This window comes from Pseudophryne corroboree, unplaced genomic scaffold, assembly GCF_028390025.1.
Source record: "Pseudophryne corroboree isolate aPseCor3 unplaced genomic scaffold, aPseCor3.hap2 scaffold_449, whole genome shotgun sequence".
In the NCBI taxonomy this organism is placed as follows: Eukaryota; Metazoa; Chordata; class Amphibia; order Anura; family Myobatrachidae; genus Pseudophryne; species Pseudophryne corroboree.
Genome location: NW_026970071.1, coordinates 70,100 through 83,608, shown reverse-complemented (window position 1 = coordinate 83,608; position 13,509 = coordinate 70,100). Strand labels below are relative to the sequence as shown.

General features: G+C 45.3%; 4 non-coding genes across 4 annotated transcripts; all 4 read right to left on the bottom strand.

The window, feature by feature from the left end:
- Positions 1–2,093: 2,093 nt before the first annotated feature.
- On the bottom strand, positions 2,094–2,256 carry LOC135026723 (U1 spliceosomal RNA). The gene has a single exon (XR_010223311.1). It is a non-coding gene; the product is annotated as a U1 spliceosomal RNA (small nuclear RNA).
- A 152-nt stretch (positions 2,257–2,408) lies between these two features.
- LOC135026827 (U1 spliceosomal RNA) lies at positions 2,409–2,572 on the bottom strand. The gene has a single exon (XR_010223403.1). It is a non-coding gene; the product is annotated as a U1 spliceosomal RNA (small nuclear RNA).
- Positions 2,573–3,243: 671 nt separating this feature from the next.
- On the bottom strand, positions 3,244–3,406 carry LOC135026779 (U1 spliceosomal RNA). The gene has a single exon (XR_010223359.1). It is a non-coding gene; the product is annotated as a U1 spliceosomal RNA (small nuclear RNA).
- Positions 3,407–3,558: 152 nt separating this feature from the next.
- LOC135026814 (U1 spliceosomal RNA) lies at positions 3,559–3,722 on the bottom strand. Its single transcript, XR_010223390.1, has one exon. It is a non-coding gene; the product is annotated as a U1 spliceosomal RNA (small nuclear RNA).
- Between the last annotated feature and the right edge of the window lie 9,787 nt (positions 3,723–13,509).

Here is a 13,509-nt window from a genome sequence, read left to right as displayed (position 1 = left end):
TGCTCTTCTGGTGACAATGTAGTTTGTTTTTGTCAATTACCATTTCAGTAATAGGGTAAAGAAAATTAAGTGCATTTTTTAAAGAAAACAATGCTGTCAATATACTATTAAAACAAATTAAAATGATAAAAGTTATTGTACTTTAAGTAAAAATAAAAGAGCCAAAATATCAATCCCAGTTTTTGATTACTTTAATTATAAAAAAAAAATGCACATAGCAGAGGATAGTTTCGATCAATCGACCTCTGGGTTATGGGCCTAGCATCCTTCCATTGCACTACTCTGCTGCTCATGGAAGTCCGAGAGATCCTGAAGACTAAATTGATTAAAGGCCTAAAAGTACTGGACTATAAGGAAAGACTTACTAGGCTGAATATGTATACACTAGAAAAGAGGTGCCTAAGAGGAGATATTATTAATATCTTCAAATATGTAAAGATACATAACAAAGAGTTATCAGAGGAATTATTTATTAAAAGAACACGTGGTCACTCGCTGCGACTGGAGGAAAGTTCAGAACGCAATGGAGGAAAGGGTTCTTAACTGTTAGGGCAATCAGGATGTGGAATTCCCTGCCAGGGAAGGTGGTAATGGCGGACTCTGTAATTGGATTTAAAAAAGGAATGGATACATTTCTGAATGAAAAAGCTATCCAAGGTTATAATACTTAAAATATCAACAAGGTTAATCCGGGGGTAACATGAGTTATAGTAGCTAACTAGTCATAAAACATTATTCAGCAAGTATGTAGAATCATCACAACTTAAAACAGGTTGAACACGATGGGCAATTTGCCTCTATTCAACCTCAAAAACTATGTTACTATATGTTACTATATTACTGTAGTATACAGAACACCACAATGCAATGAGCAGTGATAGTGAGCACTGATGAGGATACTAGAACTGACACTGAGCAGCAAGATGCAGCACTGGACTATTAGTAATGTACTGTAGTATGCTGAGCACCACAATGCAGCACAAGACAATGAGCAGTGATACTGAGCACTGATGAGGATACTACTGAGAACTGACACTGAGCAGGAGAGACACACTACTAGTATTACTGAGCAGCAATAAGTAACCACTGATACTGAGCACTGATATTGAGATTTCCACTGAGAGAACATAGCCACGTCCTCTCCGCTCTCTCTTCAATGCACGAGTAAAAATGGCGGCAACGTGCAGCTCTATATATAATATCCGAATCTCGCGAGAATCCGACAGCGGGATGATGACATTTTCCCTTGTTCAGGTTTTCCGAGTCTGGCGGGAACAACCGAGCCTGCCTCAGACCAGTGTAAACAACGTGGAGTTCGTGGGGAATTCGGTTCTCGGAGAACCGAACCCGCTCCTCTCTACCTTATACCCATCAATTTTTTTTATTTTCAATCTAAGCCCCTGCAGTTTTCTGTAAGCATCTGCTTCGCTATCATGATCAACAAGTCACAAGGGCAAACACTCAGGGCTTGAGGCATAGATCTTTGGACCAGCTGCTACAAGCATGGCAGAGGTGTCACTATCACTGGTGACACCCAGAGAGGTGGCGAGGGAGATTGTAATGCAGTGCGTGCAAATAAGCAGCGCAATGGTAAAAAGGAGGCATGATTTCATAGGTAGGGGCGTGGCCTGGTGGCCTGAATCTACATTTTGTTGCTCCGGGTGTCCCGGGGGTTGGGGGCTGCACCCGGGGACTAGTGTGTAAGCGGTGCTGGCTCCTGCACAGTGACAGGGCATGGCCACCCAGTATGACACCTCCCTTCTTGACCATGCTGTAATTGCAGTCGCACTGCAGTTCAGCGTGATCATAAACAATGGTGTAGCCTCCTGCTGGTGCAGACTGTATGTGCGCGCAGGAAGCCGCCACCATTTTTGTGATCACAGCGGCTGAATGTGATGTCATACAGCCGCTGTGACCACGCCCCCTGTGTCTCCTCCATTGCAGACCCCATTTTGAAGCCTTGCCCCCGCACTGCTCCATCCCTGACTTGGAGAAGTCAGGATAGTGCGCAAGGGCATAGAAGGGAGCAGCTCAAGAAAAGAGAAGTGGAAACAGACAGCAAACTAGGCTGGAGAGAGACCTGAGACAAAGAGATCTGAATTATACGAGAGCCGACCAGGGGAAACACAAATTATGCAGTCAAGTTTCCCACATTTGGGGAAATCGCAGGAGCAGCACACCCAGAGTGCAATGGGTGAGCCTTGCCCTGGGAGAAGCACCTTCATGATCATAGTATCTCACCTGGCAGGTAAGTAGGATTTGGGCTAGAGCTGGGGAGGGTCGCTGCTCGGGTACCCCCCTGTCAAGTGAAGGAGATCCAACTGAGGCAGCACAAGGGAACTCTCGAAAGAAGAACAAGGCTAGAGGAAGATCTGAGACAAAGAAATCTGACTTTTACCAGAGCTGACCAGAGGAAAGCACAAACACAGTCCCCCACTACCACAAATAATGCAGTCGAGTTTCCCACATTTGGGGAAATCACAGGGGTCAGCATACCCAGAATGCAATGAATGAACCTCACCCTGGGAAAACAATCTTCATGACCATGGTATCGCCTATGCAAAATAAGTATGATTTGGGATAGGGCTGGGGAGGGCCGCTGCTCAGGCACATCTCTGTCAAGTAAAGGAGATTCAACTGAGGCAGCACAAGGGAACTCTCATCTGGGGACAACAACTGCAGGGAGAACACATATTTTCAGATGAACATGGGAGGGCAGAAGGCTGCCTAAAACTGAAGCACCCCCAAACAACAAACCAAATGCAACAACTAGTGCAAGCATTCCTAGGGGAAGGCCTGCAGCAGATGGATTTGCATATGGTGATGTCATCCAAGCAGTGGGTCAAAGTTGGCTTCAACCCTCGTCTGCATGTGAAAAGAGAAAAGGGGCGTGCAGGGCATGGCGGCCTTTTGCGGCGCTTGGATGACCCCTAGTTCGCATTAAACACCTCCACCCTCCTTCGGTGTGGGGCTCATGTTGGCTATGCCTCAGCCCCTGAAGCATTCAAGCTGATTTCTTGCAGTAGCTGGGCTCTGTAACAGCTCCAGAGCTGCTCTGTACGGCAAGTAAAAGGGTGTGGGCCCTGCAGCACTACCTGTAGTTTGCATTGTGCATTGGAAGGCACAAAGTAAGCAGACGGGAGAAGTAAGGATAGTGCGCAAGGGCATAGAAGGGAGCGGCTCAAGAAAAGAGAAGTGGAAACAGACAGCAAACTAGGCTGGAGAGAGACCTGAGACAAAGAGATCTGAATTACATGAGAGCCGACCAGGGAACACTCAAATTATGCAGTCAAGTTTCCCACATTTGGGGAAATCGCAGGGGCAGCACACCCAGAGTGCAATGGGTGAGCCTTGCCCTGGGAGAAGCAACTTCATGATCATAGTATCTCACCTGGCTTTTAAGTAGGAGTTGGGCTAGAGCTTGGGAGGGTCGCTGCTCGGGCACCCCCCTGTCAAGTGAAGGAGATCCAACTGAGGCAGCACAAGGGAACTCTCGAAAGAAGAACAAGGCTAGAGGAAGATCTGAGACAAAGAAATATGACTTTTACCAGAGCTGACCAGAGGAAAGCACAAACACAGTCCCCCACTACCACAAATAATGCAGTCGAGTTTCCCACATTTGGGGAAATCACAGGGGTCAGCATACCCAGAATGCAATGAATGAACCTAACCCTGGGAGAACAATCTTCATGACCATGGTATCTCCTATGCAAAATAAGTATGATTTGGGATAGGGCTGGGGAGGGCCGTTGCTCAGGCACATCTCTGTCAAGTAAGTTGCATTTGATTTGTTGTTTGGGGGTGCTTCAGTATTAGGCAGCCTTCTGCCCTACCATGTTCATCTGAAAATATGTGTTCTCCCTGCAGTTGTTGTCCCCAGATGAGAGTTCCCTTGTGCTGCCTCAGTTGAATCTCCTTTTGGAGAAGACCTCAATAAGATTGTAGCTGATCTGGCTACTGCTAAAACAGCTTGCCTACCTAGTATGACTCCTACCACGCAGAAGGCTAAAAGTACTTTTCTTGGCCCTTTCATCTTCCAGGTAAAGCGTACCCAAGGTCAGGCATACCCAAAGCAAGCTCATGTTTCCAGACCTGCCAAGCCCAGACTGAAGCAATCCTGGGCTGCCCATCAGCCTGCTTCCAAAACGGACAAGCCTGCCGCATGACGGTGCAGGCCTCCCTCTGGGGGATCCCAGGGTGGGGGGCCCGACTTCTAGGTTTGGCAAAGAAAGGTATAATTCTAAGCTAGAGAATTCTGTTTGGAGCTCACCTTGCACTTTGTGAAGAAATAATCAGCATTGTGGCTGAGCAGATACATGTAGTGTGTGGCTGCAAACTGCATGGATCTGCTGCGTTGTAATGCTGATTCTTTTTTTTTTTTGCAAAGTACCAATAGCTTCATATAATGTTCACAATTTTTATGCAGGATCAAATAGCTCAATAGGTAGGGTGTTTGATTAGAATTCAACAGGTTATAGGTTTGAATCCTGGGTATGGTAGTTTGAGATGTGTTATTTAATAAAGTATGTTGTTCTGACTGCTGGCATCCTATCACCTGGGATATCATACTAAATAAATGGAGGTGATCAAATTTTTTTTTTTAACTAGGGACAATTTCCAGATACTTCTCTTTATAACTGAGATTGCCCCCTGGAACTTCACATCAGTTGACAACTATGCATGAGTGGGCAGTGCTTGCCCTGGATCTGCCCACCCATTTATGTGCCGTCATAAAATAAAGCATGACTGACAGTTATCCTGGGCGTACACTACACAATTATCTGTCAGGCTATCTATCCAGTCTGGATGGATGGAATGAAAATCTGGTAATGTATTGGAGCAAATGTCAATTAGCCATTTGCTCCCAAACACTAGAAAAGTGGTCAAAAATGGTCATTACACAAATTGGTTAAACCCAAAATTTAACCAATTTGTTTAGGGGACCATTTTTGTCCATTTTTTAGTGTTTGAGAGTAAATCGTTGATGGTCATTTGCTCACATAGATAACCGGATTTCTATCCCAACCAGCCAGTGTTGGAGAGATGGTCTGCCAGATTACATAATGCATACCAGAGCCATAACTAGACTTTTTGGATCCCTGTGACAGAGAATTATATGCCCCCCCCCTCCCTCCCTCCCTCCCTCCCCATTTTTTCAATATGGACAAAAGGTGCATGCCTTGTGGGGAAGGGGCATAACAAGATTGGTCTCAGAGAAAGCACATGAGATATGAAGATATATCTAGTATACTTGACACTCAATGGTTTGTGGTATTGCCGGGGTGCCCTCCTTAAATGCATATACAGTCACACATGGCATGTTTGTGTAAATGGCATATCAGCAGTCAGCACTAACTGGTGACATGCCATTTGTACAAGTAAGCCATGTGTGACTAATATATACAAACATACACCTCAAACTATCATACCCAGGATTCAAACCTATAACCTGTTGAATTCTAATCAAACACCCTGCCCATTGAGCTACTTGATCCTGCATTTATTCTAACCTCCAAAAACAGATTCAGTTGCATTTTCCAGCGTGTATTGTTTGCGCCTTTGCAAATGTCTTACATCGACAAACTTATTTAGTACTATTTTGCAAATAGGGTTACATTGTCGCAACATTGTGTTCCCTAATTGCTTGAATTTTTAAATGCAAAAATTGATAAAGACACCTGATAATTGCTCTGTGGAGTCTTATTTTGTGTCTACTTCTTATCTACATTTAATTCCCTACCTCTAATCAAGGCATTTTTAAATGCTGGGCGCTGCCAGGACGTGAGGCCTACCTAGTCTTTAGATCTGAATTTGAATGTACTTGTGAACTAACTTAATTTCCTACTTCTAAATTCATTCCTAAATTCACTACTTACATTAATCCTGTAGTTGGGCATTTTGAGCCTTCAATTGTGGGCATTGTTTTGTGTCCAGACCAGCAGCTGGTGGTGTGCATTTGCTGGAAAGGCATCGAAGACCTCCGATATGCTGCATCTCCTGATGTGTGTCTGCCTCAAGTGGCTGTCAGCAAATGCATGCTAGACACCCCATTCCAAGCTGATTGTGACATCACGGAACATGCATCATAGAACAGGCATGCTAGAACATGGGTCTTCAACCTGCGACCCTCCAGCTGCTGTGGAACTACATATCCCAGCATGCCCTGCCTCAGTTTTAGCATACCTTAATAGCAAAACTGTGGCAGGGCATGCTGGGATGTGTAGTTTCACAGCAGCTGGAGGGCCACAGGATGAAGACCCATGTGCTAGAACCAAACCGCAGGTACATTGAATGCTAGCAAGCTGAATGTTTAAATCCTTTTTGTTCCGCAGCATTCCAATGCGGAAGATTCCATGGAACCAGAGATTATTCCATTGAGAAGGACATGCTGCCTGGATGACTGCACTGTGCAAATTAAATCACGGAGCTAGTTGGCTTGTGGGTGGCTCTGGTGACTGGGTGGTTGGGTGGGCGGTATGTCGGAGGTGGAGCACATGCAAATGAATGTGTATCATCCAGCTAGTGAGAGAGAAAACTAATGCAGGAGTGTGCCTGTTTGTCAGTGAGTTATGCACCTTGCCAGACGTCAAATCTACATGGAGCAACTGGAGGGGACAAGAGCAGGTTTGGAAAATATAGACAGAAGAGCATATATGCTGGCGCATTCTCCATGATTGTGTCAGCTTATGTTTTGGTGCACTGCACTTTCCTCCACTAAGTTTTAGCCATTTTGTTTAAACGCAAGTGTAGTTGCTTCTCGCTCTTTTGGCTGTGATATTGTATCGTGGTTGAAGAGTCTGCTGGAGGGATTGTTTTCTTCATTGGCGAGAGACTGAAGATATTCCAGGATGGAAGGCTTGGGAACACTATCTGTTTTTCAGTTGTGGAAGAGTTGAAAGACCGGATTGGACTACATTCTATAGTAAAGGGTATTTTTGTATTTATTAATCCTCCCTTTATATGTGTCTGTCTTTCAATAAAGCTTTGGGCTTGTGATTCCGTCACCCTCTTACACTCCACACCCATAGCCTTATTAACTATTGTATTGTTTAAATGTATAGTGCAGTTCATGATTTATAGTGTAGGCTGGCCTGTGCTGTAGTTCTTGAACTGTACTATACCGACAGCATTTGTATTGTGTTTTGGCTGTGCTGCAACACAGTACTTATGTGTGTAATGTTTATGTATGTTTTTTTTGCTTCTTTATGTCAATAAAGACTGCTTTTTCAATCCAATATCTGAAAACAATCAATGTTTATCTTTGATGGCAATAGAAGTGGTATGATATTTGCTGCTTTTGAAAGGCAATATCTGATATGTCCCCTATCTGGGAACCATATATTAAATGGCTTTTCAGAAAAGGGAGATGGGAGAAGAGCTTTCAGTACTTGTAGGACCGATGCACATTTCCTATTCAAGCCTCCAAAAACAGATTCAGTTGCATTTTCCAGCGTGTTTTGGATGCGCCTTTGCAAATGTCTTACATCGACAAACTTATTTAGTACTATTTTGCAAATAGGGTTACATTGTTGCAACATTGTGTTCCCTAATTGCTTGATTTTTTAAATGCAACAATTGATAAAAACACCTGATAACTGCTCTGCGGAGTCTTATTTTGTGTCTACTTCTTATCTACATTTAATTCCGTACCTCTAATCAAGGCATTTTTAAATGCTGGCGGCTGCCAGGACGTGAGGCCTACCTAGACTTTAGATCTGAATTTGAATGTACTTGTGAACTAACTTAATTTCCTACTTCTAAATTCATTCCTAAATTCACTACTTACATGAATCCTGTAGTTGGGCATTTTGGGACTTCGATTGTGGGCATTGTTTTGTGTCCAGACCAGCAGCAGGTGGTGTGCATTTGCTGGAAAGGCATCGAAGACCTCCGATATGCTGCATCTCCTGATGTGTGTCTCCCTCAAGTGGCTGTCAGCAAATGCCTGCTAGACACCCCATTCCAAGCTGATTGTGACATCACCGAACATGCATCATAGAACAGGCATGCTAAAAGATGGGTCTTCAACCTGCGACCCTCCAGCTGCTGTGGAACTACACATCCCAGCATGCCCTGCCTCAGTTTTAGCATACCTTAATAGCAAAACTGTGGCTGGGCATGCTGGGATGTGTAGTTTCACAGCAGCTGGAGGGCCACAGGATGAAGACCCATGTGCTAGAGCCAAGCCACAGGTACATTGAATGCTAGCAAGCTGAATATTTAAATCCTTTTTGTTCCGCAGCATTCCAATGCGGAAGATTCCATGGAACCAGAGATCCTTCCATTGAGAAGGACATGCTGCCTGGATGACTACACTGTGCAAATTAAATCACGGAGCCAGTTGGTTTGTGGGTGGCTCTGGTGACTGGGTGGTTGGGTGGGTGGTGTGTCGGAGGTGGAGCACATGCAAATGATTGTGTATCATCCAGCTAGTGAGAGAGAAAACTCATGCAGGAGTGTGCCTGCTTGTCAGTATATGTTGTCAATTAAGTATATCTGAACGGCTATATCTGGACCAGATTTAATACGATCTGGCTGATTATATGAAGGAGGGCTGCTATTTATATTGGAATTGCCATATTCCTTAAGGCAACCGCACCTGTTGGTATATCTCGCCAATTAACTATATCTAAACAGCTAAATTAAAGCTATTCATCATTTTTTTAGTTTGGATATTAATAAATATGATCTTTCCATGATGCATAGAGATTTCCCTATCAAGTGATTCCTTATCCGATATAGAAAGCTATCCCCCTGTGGTATTGAATTTAGGAATATAGTCTTAGGGGACACAGAGAAATAAGTGATCCCCATCTACCTAAGCACCCCACAAATTGGAGGTTAGCTTACCGGTTATACTCAATCACCCCCACAAATTCGCCAATGGGGATGGCTTCCCGGGAGGTAACCCCTATTGAGTGAATGGAGTTTATAGGATACGACCCAGTGGTACCTGACGACATAGAGACTAACAGCTATTTAATAACATTACGCTAGAAAGTGATTATTAGCAACATATATATCTATATAAACAACCCCGCCAGGGTTGTGCCTTCAAAAATAATCACACACGGACACGCTTTTTAAACCTTTTTTTCACATCTCTTTATTCTTCTTATGCACATGTATGTTAGTTCTGTGATTTTAACCTTTATGTTTCACTGCAGTTTGGGATAATAATATTAATATTTATCCAATTTTAATACATACTTAATAAAGGTTATATTTTATGATTCATTCATTCTGTCCAGTGCGTCAACAGTGCAGATTTCTTCTTGTTTTTTCTCCCAAATTCTATAACAATGACAGTAAATGTTGTTTCTTTTCAAACAGAACTTTCTTGACCATGCTTCTTGCTTGAAAGATCTGGGAGCACATGGAAAACAGTACAAACCATGCAGTATCACAAGAGCCTTTATTTGATATTTCATGAAGATAGAGCAGAATTGAGGACACGTCAACTATTTCTGCCGAAGGTGGTTCATCTTTCCACATGGTGCCTTTGGCCACTGACACCTTCGTTGAGTCAAAGTCTCTGGCTGTGGTCAGAACTTTGAAAATTTATGTCACCAGAACGGTTCAGATTAGGAAAACAGAGGCTCTGTTTGTCCTGTATGCTCCCAACAGGATTGGGTGTCCTGCTTCCATGTAGACCATTATGCGCTGGATCTGTGGTAAGATTCAGCATGCTCATTCCATGGCAGGATTGCCGTTACTGAATTAGGTGAAGACCCATTCTACTAGAAAGGTGGGTTCATCCTGGGCAGCTGGTCGGGGAGTCTCGGCATTGCAACTTTGCCGAGCAGCTATTTAGTAAACACTTTTGCTAAGTTTTACAAGTTTGATACCTTGGCTGATGATAACCTCAAGTTGGGTCATTCGGTGCTGCAGAGTCGTACGCACTCTCCCACCCGTTCAAGAGCTTTGGTATAACCCCATGGTTCTTAATGTGACCCCAGCATCCTCTAGGTCGTATGAGAAAATAGGATTTTAATACCTACCGGTAAATCCTTTTCTCTTAGTCCGTAGAGGATGCTGGGCACCCGTCCCAGTCCATACTGTGTCTGCAGTTATTACTTGTGGTTATACACATGTTATGTTATGGTTCTGGTCAGCTTTTTGCTGCAATTGTTCATGCCGTTGGCTTGTGTTCTGTTGAATGCCACGTTCTGCGGCATGCTTAAGGTGTGAGCTGGTAAGATGCTCACCTTAGTTTAACAATAAATCCTTTCCTCGAAATGTCCGTCTCCCTGGGCACAGTTCCTATAACTGGAGTCTGGAGGAGGGGCATAGAGGGAGGAGCCAGTTCACACCCTTTGAAAGTCTTAAAGTGCCCATGTCTCTTGCGGATCCCGTCTATACCCCATGGTTCTTAATGTGACCCCAGCATCCTCTACGGACTAAGAGAAAAGGATGCCCTTGCGCACTATCCTGACTTCTCCTCCCGTCTGCTTACTTTGTGCCTTCCAATGCACAATGCGAACTACAGGTGGTGCTGCAGGGCCCACACCCTTTTACTTGCCTTACAGAACAGCTCTGGAGCTGTTACAGTGCCCAGCTGCTGCAAGAAATCAGCTTGAATGCTTCAGGGGATGGGGCATGGCCAACATGAGCCCCACACCAAAGGAGGGTGGGGGTGTTTAATGCGAACTAGGGGTCATCCAAGCACCGCAAAAGGCCGCCATGCCCTGCATGCCCCTTTTCTCTTTTCATATGCAGATGAGGGTTCCAGCCAACTTTGGCCCACATCTTGGATGACATCACCGTATGCAAATCCGTCTTCTGCAGACCTTCCCCCAGGAATGCTTGTACTAGTTGTTGCATATGGTTTGATATTTGATGGTGCTTCAATATTAGGCAGCCTTCCACCCTCCCATGTTCATCTGAACAGATGTGGTCTCCCTGCAGTTGTTGTCCCCAGACGAGAGTTCCCTTGTGCGTCCTCAGTTGAATCTCCTTAACTTGACGGGGGAGGGGCTGCCCGAGCAGCCACCCTCCCCAGCCCTATCCCAACTCATACTTATTTTGCATATGAGATCTCTTGATCATGAAGATTGTTCTCACAGGGTGAGGTTCATCCATTATATTTTAAAATAGGAAGGTACAAATTACATATTTGAATTGCATCTATGTGCTGGATTCAAATGTCCCCCCCCCCCCCTTCCTTTCTCAATTGTGCCCGTCAGCAGCTATTCTAAGGTTGCTGCCAATGGGTGTGACACATTAATTTCTTCTGTGGGGTACACTGGACTCCACAAGGATTCACATTGGGGTGTAGAGTAGGATCTTGATCTGAGGCACCAACCGGCTCAAAGCTTTTGACTGTTCCCAAGATGCTCAGCGCATCCTCCTCTATAACCCCGCTTCCATGAACAGGGAGCTCAGTTTGTAGTTGGTGCCTTCAGTAGCAGGCCACTTAACAGGGGCCTGCCTCAGGCAGCCTATTCTTAGCTATTAATTTTGACAAGAAAAGAAGAACTTGTTTTATGAGAATCTACAAGGGCTGCAGCAGGCTAGGTCTAATAGACATCTTTACTGCAGCTTCATCACTCCCAGCGGCGCTGTATACTCCCGTGCCCTGGTTGCTGGGTCACTGCAGCGGAGGCTCCAGTTTCTTCCTAAGGTCAGTCACACACACACCGCCCTTCCGGATCACGAGGCCGCTGATGAAGGGGAGCGTGGCCGTAGGGGGTGGACCGTGTGCGCACTGGCGTGGACACTGATTACTGGGCAGCCGCTCCACTAGCCACCAGGTACAGTTAAGGAGCACAGGTCTGGGAGTTTTACTCCTATATTAACCCAATTTTGTACTGCCCGCAGCGCATTGTGATAGGTAATAGGGCCTGATTCAGGTTGGAATGCAATCACAATAAGCGATCCAACTGCAAAAATTGCTAACAGCATACGCATGTGCCTGCATTTTCTGCGGCACCCCGCAGAGAATGCGATCGCCTCTGCCTGTCAATCGGGGCGGGGGGGGAGAGGGGGGTCAGCAACACTCCATTTCCAAGTCAGGGATGGAGCGGTGCGGGGGCAAGGCTTCAAAATGGGGTCTGCAACGGAGGAGACACAGGGGGCGTGGTCACAGCGGCTGTATGACATCACATTCAGCCGCTGTGATCACAAAAATGGTGGCGGCTTCCTGCGCGCACATACAGTCTGCACCAGCAGGAGGCTACACCATTTTTTATGATCACGCTGAACTGCAGTGCGACTGCAATTACAGCATGGTCAAGAATGGAGGCGTCATGCTGGGTGGCCATGCCCTGTCACTGTGCAGGAGCCAGCACCGCACACACACTAGTCCCCGGGTGCAGCCCCCAACCCCCGGGACACCCGGAGCAACAAAATGTAGATTCAGGCCACCAGGCCACGCCCCTACCTATGAAACCATGCCTCCTTTTTACCATTGCGCTGCTTATCTGCGCGCACTGCATTACAATCTCCTTCGCCACCTCTCTGGGTGTCACCAGTGATAGTGACACCTCTGCCATGCTTGTAGCAGCTGGTCCTAAGATCTACGCCTCAAGCCCTGAGTGTTTGCCCTTGTGACTTGTTGATCATCATAGCGAAGCAGATGCTTACAGAAAACTGCAGGGGCTTAGATTGAAAATAAAAAAATTGATGGGTATAAGGTAGAGAGGAGCGGGTTCGGTTCTCCGAGAACCGAATTCCCGACGAACTCCACGTGGTTTACACTGGTCCGAGGCAGGCTCGGTTGTTCCCGCCTGACTCGGAAAACCTGAACAAGGGAAAATGTCATCATCCCGCTGTCGGATTCTCTCGAGATTCGGATTCCATAAAAAGAGCTGCGCGTTGCCGCCATTTTTACTCGTGCATTGAAGAGAGAGCGGAGAGGACGTGGCTATGTTCTCTCAGTGGAAATCTCAATATCAGTGCTCAGTATCAGTGGTTACTTATTGCTGCTCAGTAATACTAGTAGTGTGTCTCTCCTGCTCAGTGTCAGTTCTCAGTAGTATCCTCATCAGTGCTCAGTATCACTGCTCATTGTCTTGTGCTGCATTGTGGTGCTCAGCATACTACAGTACATTACTAATAGTCCAGTGCTGCATCTTGCTGCTCAGTGTCAGTTCTAGTATCCTCATCAGTGCTCACTATCACTGCTCATTACATTGTGGTGTTCTGTATACTACAGTAACATAGTAATATAGTAACATATAGTAACATAGTTTTTGAGGTTGAATAGAGGCAAATTGCCCATCGTGTTCAACCTGTTTTAAGTTGTGATGATTCTACATACTTGCTGAATAATGTTTTATGACTAGTTAGCTACTATAACTCATGTTACCCCCGGATTAACCATGTTGATATTTTAAGTATTATAACCTTGGATAGCTTTTTCATTCAGAAATGTATCCATTCCTTTTTTAAATCCAATTACAGAGTCCGCCATTACCACCTTCCCTGGCAGGGAATTCCACATCCTGATTGCCCTAACAGTGAACATCATAGTATCTCACCTGGCAGGTAAGTAGGAGTTGGGCTAGA